A 15,887-nucleotide genomic window follows, 5' to 3' on the forward strand; every position below is an offset into this window, starting at 1 on the left:
CCAAAGATGTAAAAGATAGATGGAGTGGGTCAGAACAAGAAATAGACCAGATTTGTTTTGTACTCATTTGCCTCCTCCCCTGTCTAGATCACACTGCAGTCACTCACAGAGAAGGTGCAGCGAGATAAATGTAGCCATGTATCAATCAGAGGCCAGGCTAACCTCCTTGTTCCAATAACAACGATAACTTAGGTGCACCATTTCTTATTGGAACCCTCCGTGCAGTCCTGCCTGAAATACTCCTTGATGTACAGGCACACCCTTTGTTGATTTTAGCTCCCTGAAGCCAACCCTGTAAGCCGTGTCGTCAGTCGCCCCTCCCTCCGTCAGAGCAACGGCAGACAATCGTTCCGCGCCTTTTTTCTGTGCGGATGCCATACCAAGGCAAGCATGGAGGCCGCTCAGCTCACTTTGGCATTTAGGAGCACATTAAACACCACACGCATTATCCAGCAGTATATGCAGCACCAGAACCTGGCAAAGCGATACCAGGCGAGGAGGCGACGTCAGCGCGGTCACGTGAGTGATCAGGACATGGACACAGATTTCTCTGAAAGCATGGGCCCTGCCAATGCATGCATCATGGTGCTAATGGGGCAGGTTCATGCTGTGGAACACCGATTCTGGGCTCGGGAAACAAGCACAGACTGGTGGGACCGCATAGTGTTGCAGGTCTGGGACGATTCCCAGTGGCTGCGAAACTTTCGCATGCGTAAGGGCACTTTCATGGAACTTTGTGACTTGCTTTCCCCTGCCCTGAAGCGCATGAATACCAAGATGAGAGCAGCCCTCACAGTTGAGAAGCGAGTGGCGATAGCCCTGTGGAAGCTTGCAACGCCAGACAGCTACCGGTCAGTTGGGAATCAATTTGGAGTGAGCAAATCTACTGTGGGGGCTGCTGTGATGCAAGTAGCCCACGCAATCAAAGATCTGCTGATATCAAGGGTAGTGACCCTGGGAAATGTGCAGGTCATAGTGGATGGCTTTGCTGCAATGGGATTCCCTAACTGTGGTGGGGCTATAGACGGAACCCATATCCCTATCTTGGCACCGGAGCACCAAGCCGCCGAGTACATAAACCGCAAGGGGTACTTTTCAATAGTGCTGCAAGCTCTGGTGGATCACAAGGGACGTTTCACCAACATCAACGTGGGATGGCCGGGAAAGGTGCATGACACTCGCATCTTCAGAAACTCTGGTCTGTTTCAAAAGCTGCAGGAAGGGACTTTATTCCCAGACCAGAAAATAACTGTTGGGGATGTTGAAATGCCTATATGTATCCTTGGGGACGCAGCCTACCCCTTAATGCCATGGCTCATGAAGCCGTACACAGGCAGCCTGGACAGTAGTCAGGAGCTGTTCAACTACAGGCTGAGCAAGTGCAGAATGGTGGTAGAATGTGCATTTGGACGTTTAAAGGCGCGCTGGCGCAGTTTACTGACTCGCTTAGACCTCAGCGAAACCAATATTCCCACTGTTATTACTGCTTGCTGTGTGCTCCACAATATCTGTGAGAGTAAGGGGGAGACGTTTATGGCGGGGTGGGAGGTTGAGGCAAATCGCCTGGCTGCTGGTTACGCGCAGCCAGACACCAGGGCGGTTAGAAGAGCACAGGAGGGCGCGGTACGCATCAGAGAAGCTTTGAAAACCAGTTTCATGACTGGCCAGGCTACGGTGTGAAAGTTCTGTTTGTTTCTCCTTGATGAAACCCCCCGCCCCTTGGTTCACTCTACTTCCCTGTAAGCTAACCACCCACCCCTCCTCCCTTCAATCACCGCTTGCAGAGGCAATAAAGTCATTGTTGCTTCACATTCATGCATTCTTTATTCATTCATCACACAAATAGGGGGATGACTATCCAGGTAGCCCAGGAGGGATGGTGGAGGAGGGAAGGAAAATGCCACACAGCACTTTAAGCACAGCACTTTAAAAGTTCACAACTTTAAAATTTATTGAATGACAGCCTTCTTTTTTTTGGGCAATCCTCTGTGGTGGAGTGGCTGGTTGGCCGGAGGCCCGCCCACCGCGTTCTTGGGCGTCTGGGTGTGGAGGCTATGGAACTTGGGGAGGAGGGCGGTTGGTTACAGAGGGGCAGCAGTGGCAGTCTGTGCTCCAGCTGCCTTTGCTGCAGCTCAACCATACACTGGAGCATACTGGTTTGGTCCTCCAGCAGCCTCAGCATTGAATCCTGCCTCCTCTCATCATGCTGCTGCCACATTTGAGCTTCAGCCCTGTCTTCAGCCCGCCACTTACTCTCTTCAGCCCGCCACTTACTCTCTTCAGCCCGCCACTTACTCCTCCCGGTCATTTTGTGCTTTCCTGCACTCTGACATTATTTGCCTCCAGGCATTCGTCTGTGCTCTGTCAGTGTGGGAGGACAGCATGAGCTCGGAGAACATTTCATCGCGAGTGCGTTTTTTTTTCTTTCTAAGCTTCACTAGCCTCTGGGAAGGAGAAGATCCTGTGATCATTGAAACACATGCAGCTGGTGGAGAAAAAAAAAGGGACAGTGGTATTTAAAAAGACACATTTTATAAAACAGTGGCTACACTCTTTCAGGGTAAACCTTGCTGTTAACATTACATACATAGCACATGTGCTTTCATTACAAGGTCGCATTTTGCCTCCTCCCACCGCGTGACTACCCCCTCAACATTCCCCCCTCCCTGTGGCTAACAGCGGGGAACATTTCTGTTTAGCCACAGGCAAACAGCCCAGCAGGAATGGGCTCCTCTGAGTGTCCCCTGAAGAAAAGCACTCTATTTCAACCAGGTGACCATGAATTATATCTCACTCTCCTGAGGATAACACAGAGAGATAAAGAACGGATGTTGTTTGAATGCCAGCAAACATACACTGCAATGCTGTGTTCTACAATGTTTCCCGACTACGTGTTACTGGCCTGGAGTGGTAAAGTGTCCTACCATGAAGGACGAAATAAGGCTGCCCTCCCCAGAAACCTTTTGCAAAGGCTTTAGGACTACATCTAGGAGAACCGCAAATGCCAGGGCAAAGTAATCCTTTCACATGCTTGCTTTTAAACCATGTATAGCATTTTAAAAGGTACACTCACCAGAGGTCCCTTCTCCGCCTGCTGGGTCCAGGAGGCAGCCTTGGGTGGGTTCAGGGGGTACTGGCTCCAGGTCTAGGGTGAGAAACAGTTCCTGGCTGTCGGGAAAACCGGTTTCTCCGCTTGCTTGCTGTGAGCTATCTACAACCTCCTCATCATCATCATCTTCTTCGTCCCCAAAACCTGCTTCCGTGTTGCCTCCATCTCCATTGAAGGAGTCAAACAACATGGCTGGGGTAGTGGTGGCTGAACCCCCTAAAATGGCATGCAGCTCATCATAGAAGCGGCATGTTTGGGGCTCTGACCCAGAGCGGCTGTTCGCCTCTCTGGTTTTCTGGTAGGCTTGCCTCAGCTCCTTCAGTTTCACGCGGCACTGCTTCGGGTCCCTGTTATGGCCTCTGTCCTTCATGCCCTGGGAGATTTTCACAAAGGTTTTGGCATTTCGAAAACTGGAACGGAGTTCTGATAGCACGGATTCCTCTCCCCAAACAGCGATCAGATCCCGTACCTCCCGTTCGGTCCATGCTGGAGCTCTTTTGCGATTCTGGGACTCCATCATGGTCACCTGTGCTGATGAGCTCTGCATGGTCACCTGCAGCTTGCCACGGTGGCCAAACAGGAAATGAGATTCAAAAGTTCGCGGTTCTTTTCCTGTCTACCTGGACAGTGCATCTGAGTTGAGAGTGCTGTCCAGAGCGGTCATAATGGAGCACTCTGGGATGGCTCCCGGAGGCCAATACCATCGAATTGTGTCCACAGTACCCCAAATTCGAGCCGCCAACGTCGATTTAAGCGCTAATCCACTTGTCAGGGGTGGAGTAAGGAAGTCGATTTTAAGAGCCCTTTAAGTCGAAATAAAGGGCTTCATTGTGTGGACGGGTGCAGGTTTACATCGATTTAAGGCTGCTAAATTCGACCTAAAGTCCTAGTGTAGACCAGGGCTTAAAATATTTTGACAGCTGTTCTATCACTTCATATTAACAGCAAATCTGTTTGCCTTCCTTCCCCTGCTCCTAATGTGGACTAATTCTAGCACAAAGAAGGTGGGACAGTGTTGGCAGTCAGAGTATAAGGAGAGTAACAAAGTAGCGAGTGAGATTATTAGACTAATCAGGAAGAGGTAATGCTGAAGTGGAAGAAAAGAAACTGAACAAAATAGTTATTTGGTAAAAAATGTGCTTGTAATATTCCAGGAAAAGAAAAAGGAGGCATTTTTTCTGTTCCTTATTTAAAGATATGGAAATTGCAGTCTTGCTTTCCACACTTTTCACTAGGTGGAGTTCTGAACTAAGCACTGTATTCCTCAATGGCCTAACTTTCACAGGTGCTGAGCATCCACAACTTCCATTGAAGCCAAGGGGGATCATAGGTTCTGAGCAGCACTGAAAAAATCAGGCCACAAAATTAGGTGTCTATTAAATATGAATGACAAGGCTACCTTTTGGTCTCCAAGTCTGAAGCTGTTGGCCTCTCTCTCTCTATTTCTGTTTCTCCATTTCTACAGTGAGAATATAAAAAGTTCTCCACTTTTATAGAAGTGTTAGTAGGAATCACACAAATATAAAATCGCATTAATATAATCTTCCAGCTACTATAGTGTACTGCTGCCAGAAGTCGCTGCAAAAAGTAAACTGATGAGTCTGAGAAGTGCTACCTAGGAAGTTTGTAGTAGTAAAATTACAAAAAACAACTGCCACACTTCTCCTTACACAACCCCATCACCACTTTACCAGAAGATGATTTTTATGGTCTGTATCCTGCATTCTTTATACATACAAAGCTCCCATTAACTTACATTCCCACTGATTTAAAAAGTATAAGGCTGAAGGCCTGGGAACAATGAATCCAAATTCATATAATTAAAGTCAAAGGGAATTTTAACTTTGAATCCAGTGACAGCAAGATTGGACTGAGAAGGCTAGATTGTGATGAGTTTACTCGCTGGCTTCTTCCAGAAATAGATTTACTAAGTTCAGTGGGACAACTCATGGTGTTAAGGTACCATTCAACATGACTGAGGGTATCACAGTACAGCTCTCAGGGTACATCTGTACTGGAGCTAGGAGGTAAATGTACATGCTTTAATCAAGTACATACTTAGGGTTTTGGATAGGATTGTATTTGTGGGACTACAGTGGTACACCATGGCTACACTGCTATTTTTAGTGCACTAGCTTGATGAAAGCTAGTCTATGTACATCTTCCCAAACTGGAAATTACACTTTAGATGCAGCATAGACATGCCCTAAGGTAGCAGCCCTACTACAAAACAAGGTAAAGGTGATACAAAGCTATTCGTTTAGCAGCTACTCAACGCAGAATTTATATTTCACTCTTTGCTGCTGATCACAACCACCTCAACAAGGACATTATGTTTCACAGTCAGAACATTTGTTTTTAATATCTTGTTTATAACTGATAAGTAACTAAAGCTTGTTAATTGTGTTTGCATGAAGAGCCCCTTGCTATTCAGTCATTTGAACAGAAGCCTCAGAGCTGACAACCTGGAACCTTAATTTCCTAAATTATTTCCTTGGTTATTCTTCTGGTAACATCACTTTTCACTGATAAATTTCTAATCATTTCAGTTGTGGCTGAGATTTCTCTTCCTCTTAGAAGCTGCAGAAAATTTCCAATAATTTTCACCCTATTTCTCTTAAAATAATGTTTTTTCTTAAATTGCTTATCATCTTGGTGTGCATCCTTTTTCAGAGGATATCATATACAGATTTCCATTTTTGGGAACTACTTTGTTTTTTTCTCTGTCTTCACTTCTCAGAGTAACTAGTGATATTTATAGAACTTTGAATGGTGATATATTCATGTTACTCCTACATTGACTTGAAATGGTGCTGTACGGTAGGAATTCTTATTTGCTGTAAGATCTTCATTTTTATGAGGAGTTTGGCATTATAGTCCTATTTCACATACTTACAATCTTGTAATTGTTATAACCAGAATTAGATTTGATGGGGAATTGGAGTTAGTTCATAATCTTTTCTTTATATTGCTATTTAATAATGATTTTTCTTAATGTAATTGTTATGGTGTGAGTGTACAGATGAGCTCCAAAGAGACTGACAAAATTAGTCAGTGACTTAGGCAATTTGCAAGCACGGGTTTATTACAGTGGAAGCAGCAGTGACTACAGTCAATTTACATGAGCATTTCCATTCACTCATCCTGATAAGCAGTCGTTTTGGAAAGTGACATCATTTTCTAAGCTTGGACTGTGCTTATGTGATTCCTCCTCCCCTCACCTAAACATTTGAGTAAAACCAGTTCAGCTGTAAACATGATTTTAAAAAAACCAAATACTTCCATCATAAAAAAATTCAAGATTTTTCTTTTAATAGCTCTCCAGCAGAGGTTGAAGTTTGTCAGAATAAGAGCCCTCACTGACAAGTTGTTGTCATAACCATACAGCTAAGGTAGCCTAGAATTCCTTCTTACCTGTAAGGGGTTAAGAAGCTCAAATAACCTGGTAGGCACCTGACCGAAAGGACCAATGGGGAAAGAAGATACTTTCAAATCTGGAGGTGGGGTGGGGGAGGCTTTGTTTGTGCGGTGAAACAGCAATGGGAGGGTTTTACACCTTCTCCAGGAACTAACATTCTGGACTTTGTAAACAACCAATAAAACACCCTCCGAACCTCTTTAGCTCTTGCTAGAAAAAACCTAAAAGATAAACTAACGCACCTTGCCTTATTTACTTACTCTTTTTGCAATATTGAGACTCATTTTACAATGATTTTAGGAGAAAGAGTTTTCTGACTTGATGCTTCTCTGCTTCCCCAGAGAACACAAAAACAAAGAGCACAAACAAAGCCTTCCCCCAGATTTGAAAGTATCTTCTTTCCCCATTGGTCCTTTTGGTCAGGTGCCAACCAGGTTATTTGACCTTCTTAACCCCTTACAGGTAAGGAGGAATTCTAGGCTACCCTTAGCTGTATGGTTAGGACAGTTTTCTTGGAGTGTTCCCAGTGAAAACTGGAACAATGGCTGACAATTGGATGTACAATAGATTTTGAATGTGTTTTTGTTAAACTATGTTAATTACGGACCCTATTTTGCCTCCCTTATTTGTGTTGATCAGTACTTGACTCCAGAAATAGTCCCATTGTGGATGCTGAAGGAAGAATTTATTGTGCATGCATGTAAGAATACATGCAGTGCTCAGTGCATGCTGGGAATGAGGCAAGGCTGAACAGCTCTTCTCTGATCCAGGTGCACTTTGTAAAGCATGCCCGTTACAGTCCTTGCTGAGCTGGTAAGTCCACAGAGGCTAAATGCTTCTCTCATTCCCACACACATAGGAAGTGCAGTGGAAGTAATCCTACATGCCAGGTATCCAAGGTCTGAGGCACAGCAAAAAGGTTTGAGGGTAGAGCTGGGCAGAAAATAGTGTTCTCATCCTACAAGGATCTGAGAATTTTTTTTAAAAAAATCCCATTCTAAGTGGGACAAAAGGAGCGGCTTGGACTCTTACTCACTTTAGAGGGCCTGCTGGGAGAGGTTATGAAAGTTAAGGAAGCTACAGTTTCACTACCACCAAGGCACCCACCAGCAGTGAGCACTACTAAAATATTGGTGTTGACCTTGAAGGGGACAAGGATGACTTGGGCATCCGGTGGATACCATTTTGGTGACTCTCAACCAGGAGCACTCTGATGGAGCTTTTCTTCCTTTCCCCACAAACCCCCCCAGGGGCAAAAGTGAAAACACCATCTGTCCTTCCCCTCGGCTGAACCCCCTAATACAACAAGGGGCACATTATACCTCTTTGTCCTTCCTTATGGCACACCTTGCCCTTTGTGGCAAAGCTATTATCTATCTGCAAACCCATTGTCTGATACCAAAGTTGTCTCATGCATACATCAATTCAGATTAGACAGCAAACATTTTCACGAGCTAGTTAGTCATTGTGCCCAAATACATTTCTGAACATTGCCTCTGGTTTGCACAGCTATTGCATGAGTCTGTCTGAGAAAAGAAGGTATTATACTGTTTTTAATTAAGAAAAGAACCCACTTGCATACAAAAAATGCAAATTGATATTTGAACTTCCAGAAAATGCTTCCCCTCCAGAAGAGAAAGCGATTTTTCTTCTTCAAATCTTCCACACAAATGAAAGGAAACATGTTTTCCAGTGTCCTTGTTACTTTTTCCCTTTTTGGAGAAGATAGACTCAATATAAGGAAAGGTATGTGCAAATGACTAGTGAGACTGATCTGCAGCACTGTCAAGCTAACAGTGGTACATGCTTCTGAGAGTTTTCAGGACAGCTATTTCACCTTGTTTGAGTGTAGTATAACATTAGTATTCAGCCCACACTGGAAGCAAGCAGAAAGGGCGATGTTACAGTTTCCTTTGTGCTTGTTTGTGAATTGAAGCATAAGCTGGCATTCTGCAGAAGCATAGGGGAAAATGCAAGCACCATAGTTCATAAGCCTGCTTTTCTGAGGTTCAACCAATTTTGGAGTATAGCACCTTGGACTGTACTTAGCTCACTAGGACTTTCTGCCTTTGTTTTGCATTTGGGAGACAATTTGCCTGATTTTATGTTATTTTAAACGTAATATTAGGCAGGTGTGACATTCCCCAGGGTACAATTTGGACTGCTGAACAGCTGTATCTCCTCACATCTCCAACCTAGGGTGCCTTTTACACCACTTTGCTATCAGAGCCATCACTCCTGGTCCTGCTCAAACACAGCCTTTAGCATGCAAAATCACTCCCAGCTGAATTACATGAATGCCCTGGCTAGCCACTCATGAATTACATACAGGGCAACACCAGCAACTTCCTAGTCACAGACCTTCCCCAGAAACGTGCAACTTGTACTGCCCAGCTCTCTCCTTCTGGAGAATACAAGCTCATAGAAAATCAGTCGTTTCATCAACGAAAAATTCTGTTCACAGACCCTGCCATCTCAAGTGGAGGTTCCCAGCACTTCAATCCAAACACACACTGGTTTGGATAAAACAGTAAAATAAATTTATTAATTACAGAATGACAGATTTTAAGTGATTACAGGTAATGAGGCATAAAAGACAGAATTAGTTACAAAGAAAATAAGAGCTGAATCACAAACTAATATCTACCTTAACAAGCTAAGTGACTCCTAGGGGAATTCTGCACCACTGCGGCACAGCAGAAAAACATCCCATGCAGATTCTCTTTGCTTCCTTGCAGAAAATGGTTTCTGTGGGGAAGAAAAGAGAAGCTGCACCAGTGCTCACTCACACCTCCCAGCTGGGAGCAGGGAGGAGGAGGGCAGAAACAGAATTCCCCCCTCCCATTTCCCTTCTCTGCACAGAGCAGCAGGGGATGAGTCCGATCAACCCCCAGAAACTGCCCCTAGCTGCAGGAAGCTCTGCTCCATAGGAAGTGCTTGGCATGGGTGTGTGTGTCTGGGGACAGAGGATGAGGCTCGGTGGGGTGGAGAATCTGGCTGCGGGGTGGTAAGGCTCAGATACATGGGGGTTGGGCAGACCAGGGGCGCAGGTCCCCATACAGTGACCCCTCACCCCACCCACACACCCAGGAGCCCCTCCCACATCAGGAGCGTCCTGCACACATAACCCCTGCTGACAAGTATTTGACAATTATTTGCTGACAAGTATTTCAAAATACTTGTCAGCAAATAATTGAAAATGGTGGGACAATGTTGTGTTATTTTCACAAATAAAATATGCAGAATTTGAAGAATTTTTAATTTTTTTGGCACAGAATTTTTAATTTTTGGCATAGAATTCCCTCATGAGTACTAAGTGAACTTAAAAGCTGAAAGGGTTTTCTCACCAAAAGCTTACAACAGTCTGGCTGGATTGCTTTAGTTAGGACCTCCCCACAAGTTCAATGATGCTTCCTTTGTGTTTCAAACATTGTAGCTGTCATGAGTAGAGATGAGGGGAAAGAGGTATTTTGTGTTGTGCATGTTCTCCATTCTTATACCATTTTCCCTTCTGAGGATTACCTCTAGCTGGGGTTCAGGTGACAGGCAGTCTGTTTACAGGGAAGCTTCCAGCTGTCTCATTGTCAATATGTAAAGTTCTTGCTTACACCCTTCCTCTTGCAGAAGAAGAAGTTCTTGCACCCTACTTAAAGGTGATTGTCAAACTGATTATGTTAATACCTGCCTGGGGCACCAGTGTGTCTTTGTCTCTGAAAAACTGGTTTGGGCCTGCCTTTCTAACTCTTGGAACATGTTACAGCAATGTTAAACAGTAGAATCTTATAACTTTACATACAATGCTGCCACACATTTTACCAGGACAATAACATTAGCAGATTATGAGTTTCCAAATGATACCTCACTAGGCACACATAATCGTGTAAAAAGGATGAATATAAGTGTAAGCAGAGTCAGGATGAACTCCGCCCTGACATCTGGTGGTGAGTTGTGGAAAGTTGTGGAAAAGAACTTCAGGGGCTGATCTCATTTGCATAGGCACACTCACCCCGCCCAGGATGAGCCCATAGCTGCCCAAATGGTCACTTTGGCTGCTGTGGGATCCCCAGTTTCTCTGTTATTGGGGCAGGAAGAATAAATTATTATCCTAATTATGTGAATCAAGGATAGTGGAACTTTTGTTATGATGGAGGGACTTGCCATCAATTAAGTAGCACTCGCTAGGCAAGGGATATGGGTTCCAAAACTCAGTGAATTGAGAGATGTTGGGGATAGGTATCAATACCTAGTGGTATGGGCTCCTCATGTTAAGTAGCTGGGGAGGTCCTGAAGATATATTGCGGAGCAGTTTGTGGGATGGCTGGAGCGGCTCATGGGATGGCTAGCGGAGCAGTTGGTGGAGTGGAGCAGTTTGTGGGATGGCTGGAGCAGCTCATGGAAAGGCTGGCAGAGCAGAGTGATTTGTGGGTAGAGCGGAGTGGAGCCCCACGGAGAGGTGGGGTAATCGGCTTCGGACCATGTAAGGTGCCCCTTAATTCTCCCATTTCCACCCAGGTTGGGAGGTAAAACTCTGCAGATTAACTTTCGAACTCTGGGGCTGACCTGACCAGAGACAGAGACTTTTGGGTTGCTGGACTTTTGGGACTTTGGGTGACTTTTGGATTGCTGGACTCAAGAACCAAAGGGAAAGAACACGGCCCAATTTGCTTGGGATGGGTTTTGCTCATGGGTTGTGTTATGAATCCTGTTGGTGGTGTTTCCCCAACATAATGCCACATTGTTTCTCTCTGTGATTAAAAGGCTTTTGCTACACTCAGACTCTGTGCTTGCGAGAGGGGAAGTATTGCCTCTTAGAGGCGCCCAGCGGGGGTGGTATATATTTGTACCAGGTCACTGGGTGGGGGCTTGATTCGGTTTTGCATTGTGTTATTGGAATGGAACCCCTAGATACTGAACCCGGCCCTTGTTGCTGCCAACTCTGATGGGCAGAAGGGTTACATAGGGTTGCAATCTGTCACAGCAGGTCGTGCTTCAGAGTCAGTTTCTCCTGAAGTTGCTCCTTGCACTTCCCCTGATGGATGGACCCTATTTCATTGATTGGTACAGAGGATGCAAAGGGCCATTGCCCCCATATCCTCCCTCACCTCTCTTTGTGGTCCGACTCCCTGGAAGTGGTGGTGGGGAAACAGGAATGAGAAGGCCCTGAGTGCCTCAGAACACAGGAACTTCTATTGTATGCTGCTCTTACACAATTACACATGGAGGAGAAACCTTGCACATCCTCATGCAGCTTCACAAAGGCCACACACAATCCAGCCCACTGATGAGGATATGCAGGTTAATGAGAGGGAGGCACAGGGATGGATTTTAAATCAAAGCTATGAGTGGTTTTTTTTTTAAACTCAGCTCCTTCCTCCAGATACCAGCCATTTATTAGGATATGATACAAAATGGCCTCCATACCAAATTACCCTATTCAGCCTATTCCTGAGGACTCAGCAGAACTATCAATACCCTCACCCACCACCACAGAGGATTCCTATGCCCAGCTAATAGGCTCCACCAGTTATCTCACAGGTATCCAACTCATGTTTAGTGCTCAGAAACTCTCACTCACACTGGAAACCAACCACAAGTTATGAGTTTGCAATTTAATCACAACTTTTTATTCCTGTTCTTACTCATTATTAACAAACTGGGCCTCAAGGACACTGCAAGGAAGGTAAAAAAGTCACCGTAAGTCTTCCTCAGAAGGAAAAATTCCTGACCCCCAAGAAAAATCAATCGATCAGACTCACACCATCTTGGAACCACAATTCAAGATATACCTCCATTTACAGGGCAGGGCAGCAACCACAGCCAAATGTCTGCTGCATGACCTGAGAGCTTCACAAGGTATGAAGAGAGGGCAAGAGAGACAATCAACTCTCTCTTCTCCCATAGCCAGCAGCAGCAGGGAGAGGCAGATAAATCTCTCCTCCTCCTCCTCTATCCCAGTTCCCATCCTGGCACAATCTCTACATATGTTCCACCAGGAAGGGGAATGCCCCAGAGCAGCCAAGCTCACCCCTTCTTTCACACACTCGTTAAGGATTGATTTTCCCCTCCAACTGAGATGAGAGCATTACAAGTAAATGTGTAGGCCTATATTTGTGCAGTAAATTAATCTTTGCATTTAAAAATACTAATATTCACTGTAGTAGGAAGAGGGCCTGAAATATAAGCCCATGTATTATAGGCCTGAGGCCTGGCCCAAAGTAGTCAAAACCTTGCTGACATAAAGCAAAGTTAAGTTGTGAGCAAGAGGCAGGCCCTGCTCACAGAATTCGGCAAGCATAGGGTTGATATTGTAAAAATACATATTCCTAAGAGATGCTAGGCACAAAACACTCATGCAAGCACATTCCAGAAGGGTGGTACCAGAACACCCCAATAAACACATTTCCCACAGATAACAGGAACATGCTGAGCCACCTTAAGGATAAGGTCAGAATGACAGCATGACGAACTTAGATGTTTTGATCAAACCTACAGGTACAAGGTAATGGGTGGCACCCTAATACATCAGAGGGTGGCACCCGATACGTCAAGGGTGATACGTAACTTGTTCGTATTGGTGTATAAAGATGTATCTCAGAGGCAGTGTCTTTGTCCAGCTGAGGGGGCAGTGGAAAGTCCCACCACTGACTGAGCTGCGTCCATTGTCATGGGCATACATGTACTAGTGTAACTGTAAACATTGAGCCAGGGAGCCAGGAGCGTGCTTTGCTGGCAATAAACCTGACTAAGCACCTTTGCACCTTAACGGATTTTATGGTCATTGGGTGGTTCACTCAAAATCTGCTGTGCCAGCTATCTGCGCAGAGCTGGGACAACACACAGGGAGAACACAGATACAAGTGCAGCCGAACATCTGACGACATTCACGAAGTCCAACATAATAATACCTACCACAGGTAGGCAATCTCTGTGGATGGAAACCCCATATTATTTCTTTGCTAAGATGTAGATTTTTTTACCCATGCTCCCTTTCTTGCCAAACAATGGCCAGTTAGCTGGTAATGGCCCATGGGTGTTTACACTTGGCTGAGGCATCAGCTTGTCCTTTGTCTGAGGAACTAGTTTGGCCGCTCCCCAGACTTGGAACATATTTTTTAAGATTCCATTCTATGGTGTTACTAACTTTACGTATAGTGTTGTTACATTTTACCAAGACAATAATGACCAGTAAATTATGAGTTTTCAAATGATATCTCACAAGGCACACTCTGTACAAAGATTACTACAATACTGGACACGGGAGTATTCTGTCGTTCGTGACCCTGACTATCAAATGTGGTAGTATGGCCTTCCTCTCAGGGCAGCGTGGCCCAATGGCCAGAGTCTATAAAGTGGCCCTGCAGTCTCTGTCCTCCCACTTCAGCAGCCTGCCCAGACTGAATTGGGCTGCTTCCTTTTATACTTTGTACTAATGTAGCTCTTAAACACTGAATGCCTGTACAGTGTACCTAAGGCTGCACCAGCCACAAGAGGGTTAACTGTACTTTCCAGGCTGACCATGCCCAGCAGAGTCAGAGGGGCAGGGCTTTCTCAGCCTGCAAAGTACAGTTAACCCTCTTGTGGCTGGTGCGGGGTAAGTACACCCCATCACATACCTACATGGGGAACATATATATATTAGGGCTGTCAAGCGATTAAAAAAATTAATTGTGATTAATTTCACTGTTTAACAATAATAGATTACCATTTATTTAAATATTTTTGGATATTTTCTACATTTTCAAATATATTGGTTTCAATTACAACACAGAATACAAATTATATAGTGCTCACTTTATATTTATTTTTATTACAAATATTTGCACTGTAAAAACCAAAAGAAATAGTATTTTTCAATTCACCTAATAGAAGTACTGTAGTGTAATCTCTTTATCATGAAAGTTGAACTTACAAATGTAGAATTATGTACAAAAAAATCTGCATTCAAAAATAAAATAAAGTCCTACTTCTTGTTGAGCCAATAGCTATAGCACTTGACCCAAGATTTAAGAATCTGAAGTGCCTTCTAAAATCTGAGAGGAATGAGGTGTGGAGCACGCTTTCCGAAGTCTTAAAAGAATGACACTCTGATGCAGAAACTACAGAACCCAAACCATCTAAAAAGAAAATCAACCTTCTGCTGGTGGCATCTGACTCAGATGATGAAAATGAACATGCGTTGGTCCACATTGCTTTGATCAGTGCTTCTGATCATTATCAAGCAGAACACGTCATCAGCATGGAAGCATGTCCTCTGGAACAGTGGCCAAAGCATGAAGAGGCATATGAAGCTTTAGTGCATGTGGCACATAAATATCTTGTGATGCCAGCTACAACACTGCATTGCAAACACCTGTACTCACTTTCAGATGACATTGTAAACAAGGAGCAGGCAGCATTATCTTCTGCAATTGTAAACAACCTTATTTGTCTTAGCAATTGGTTGAATAAGAAGTAGGACTGAGTGGACTTGTAGGCTCTAAAGTTTTACATTGTTTTGTTTTTGAGTGCAGTTATGTAACAAAGAAAACCAATTGAAAGTTGCACTTTCATGATAAAGAGATTGCACTCCAGTACTTGTATGACGTGAACTGAAAAATACAATTTCTTTTGTTTATCATTTGTACAGGGAAAATATTTGTAATAAAAATAATATAAAGTGAGCAGTGTACACTTTGTATTCTGTGTTGTAACTGAAATTGATGTATTTGAAAACAGCCAAAATATTTAATAAATTTCAATTGGTATTCTATTGTTTAACAGTGTGATTAATCATGATTAATATTTTGAGTTAATCACGTGAGTGCTATTAATCGACAGCCCATACATATAAATAATGGGCTCTTCAATCTATCAAAGAAAGGTGTAACATGATCCTATGGCTAGAAGTTGAAGCTAGACAAATTCAGACTGGAAGTAGGGCATACATTTTCAATGGTGAGAATCACTGGAACAGTTTACCAAGGGGAGTAGTAGATTCTCCACCACTGACCATTTTTTAAATCAAGATTGGATGTTTTTCCTGAAAGATATGCTCTAGAAATTATTTTGCAGAAGTTCTATGGCCTGTGCGGTACAGAAGTCAAACTAGATCAGGGATGGGCAAACTTTTTGGCCCGAGGGCCACATCGGGGTTGCAAAACGGTATGGAGGGCCGGGTAGGGAAGGCTGTGCCTTCGCAAACAGCCTGACCACAGCCTGGCCCCCGCCCCCATCCACCCCCTCCCACTTCCTGCCCCCTGACTGCCCCCCTCAGAACTCCCGACCCATCCAACCCCCCCGCTCCTTGTCTCCAGACCGCCCCAACCCCTATCGACACCCCTGCCCGCTGACAGGCCCCCCAGGCCCTCCCCGACCCATCCA

This window comes from Lepidochelys kempii, chromosome 1 (assembly GCF_965140285.1).
Source record: "Lepidochelys kempii isolate rLepKem1 chromosome 1, rLepKem1.hap1, whole genome shotgun sequence".
NCBI lineage: Eukaryota > Metazoa > Chordata > Testudines > Cheloniidae > Lepidochelys > Lepidochelys kempii.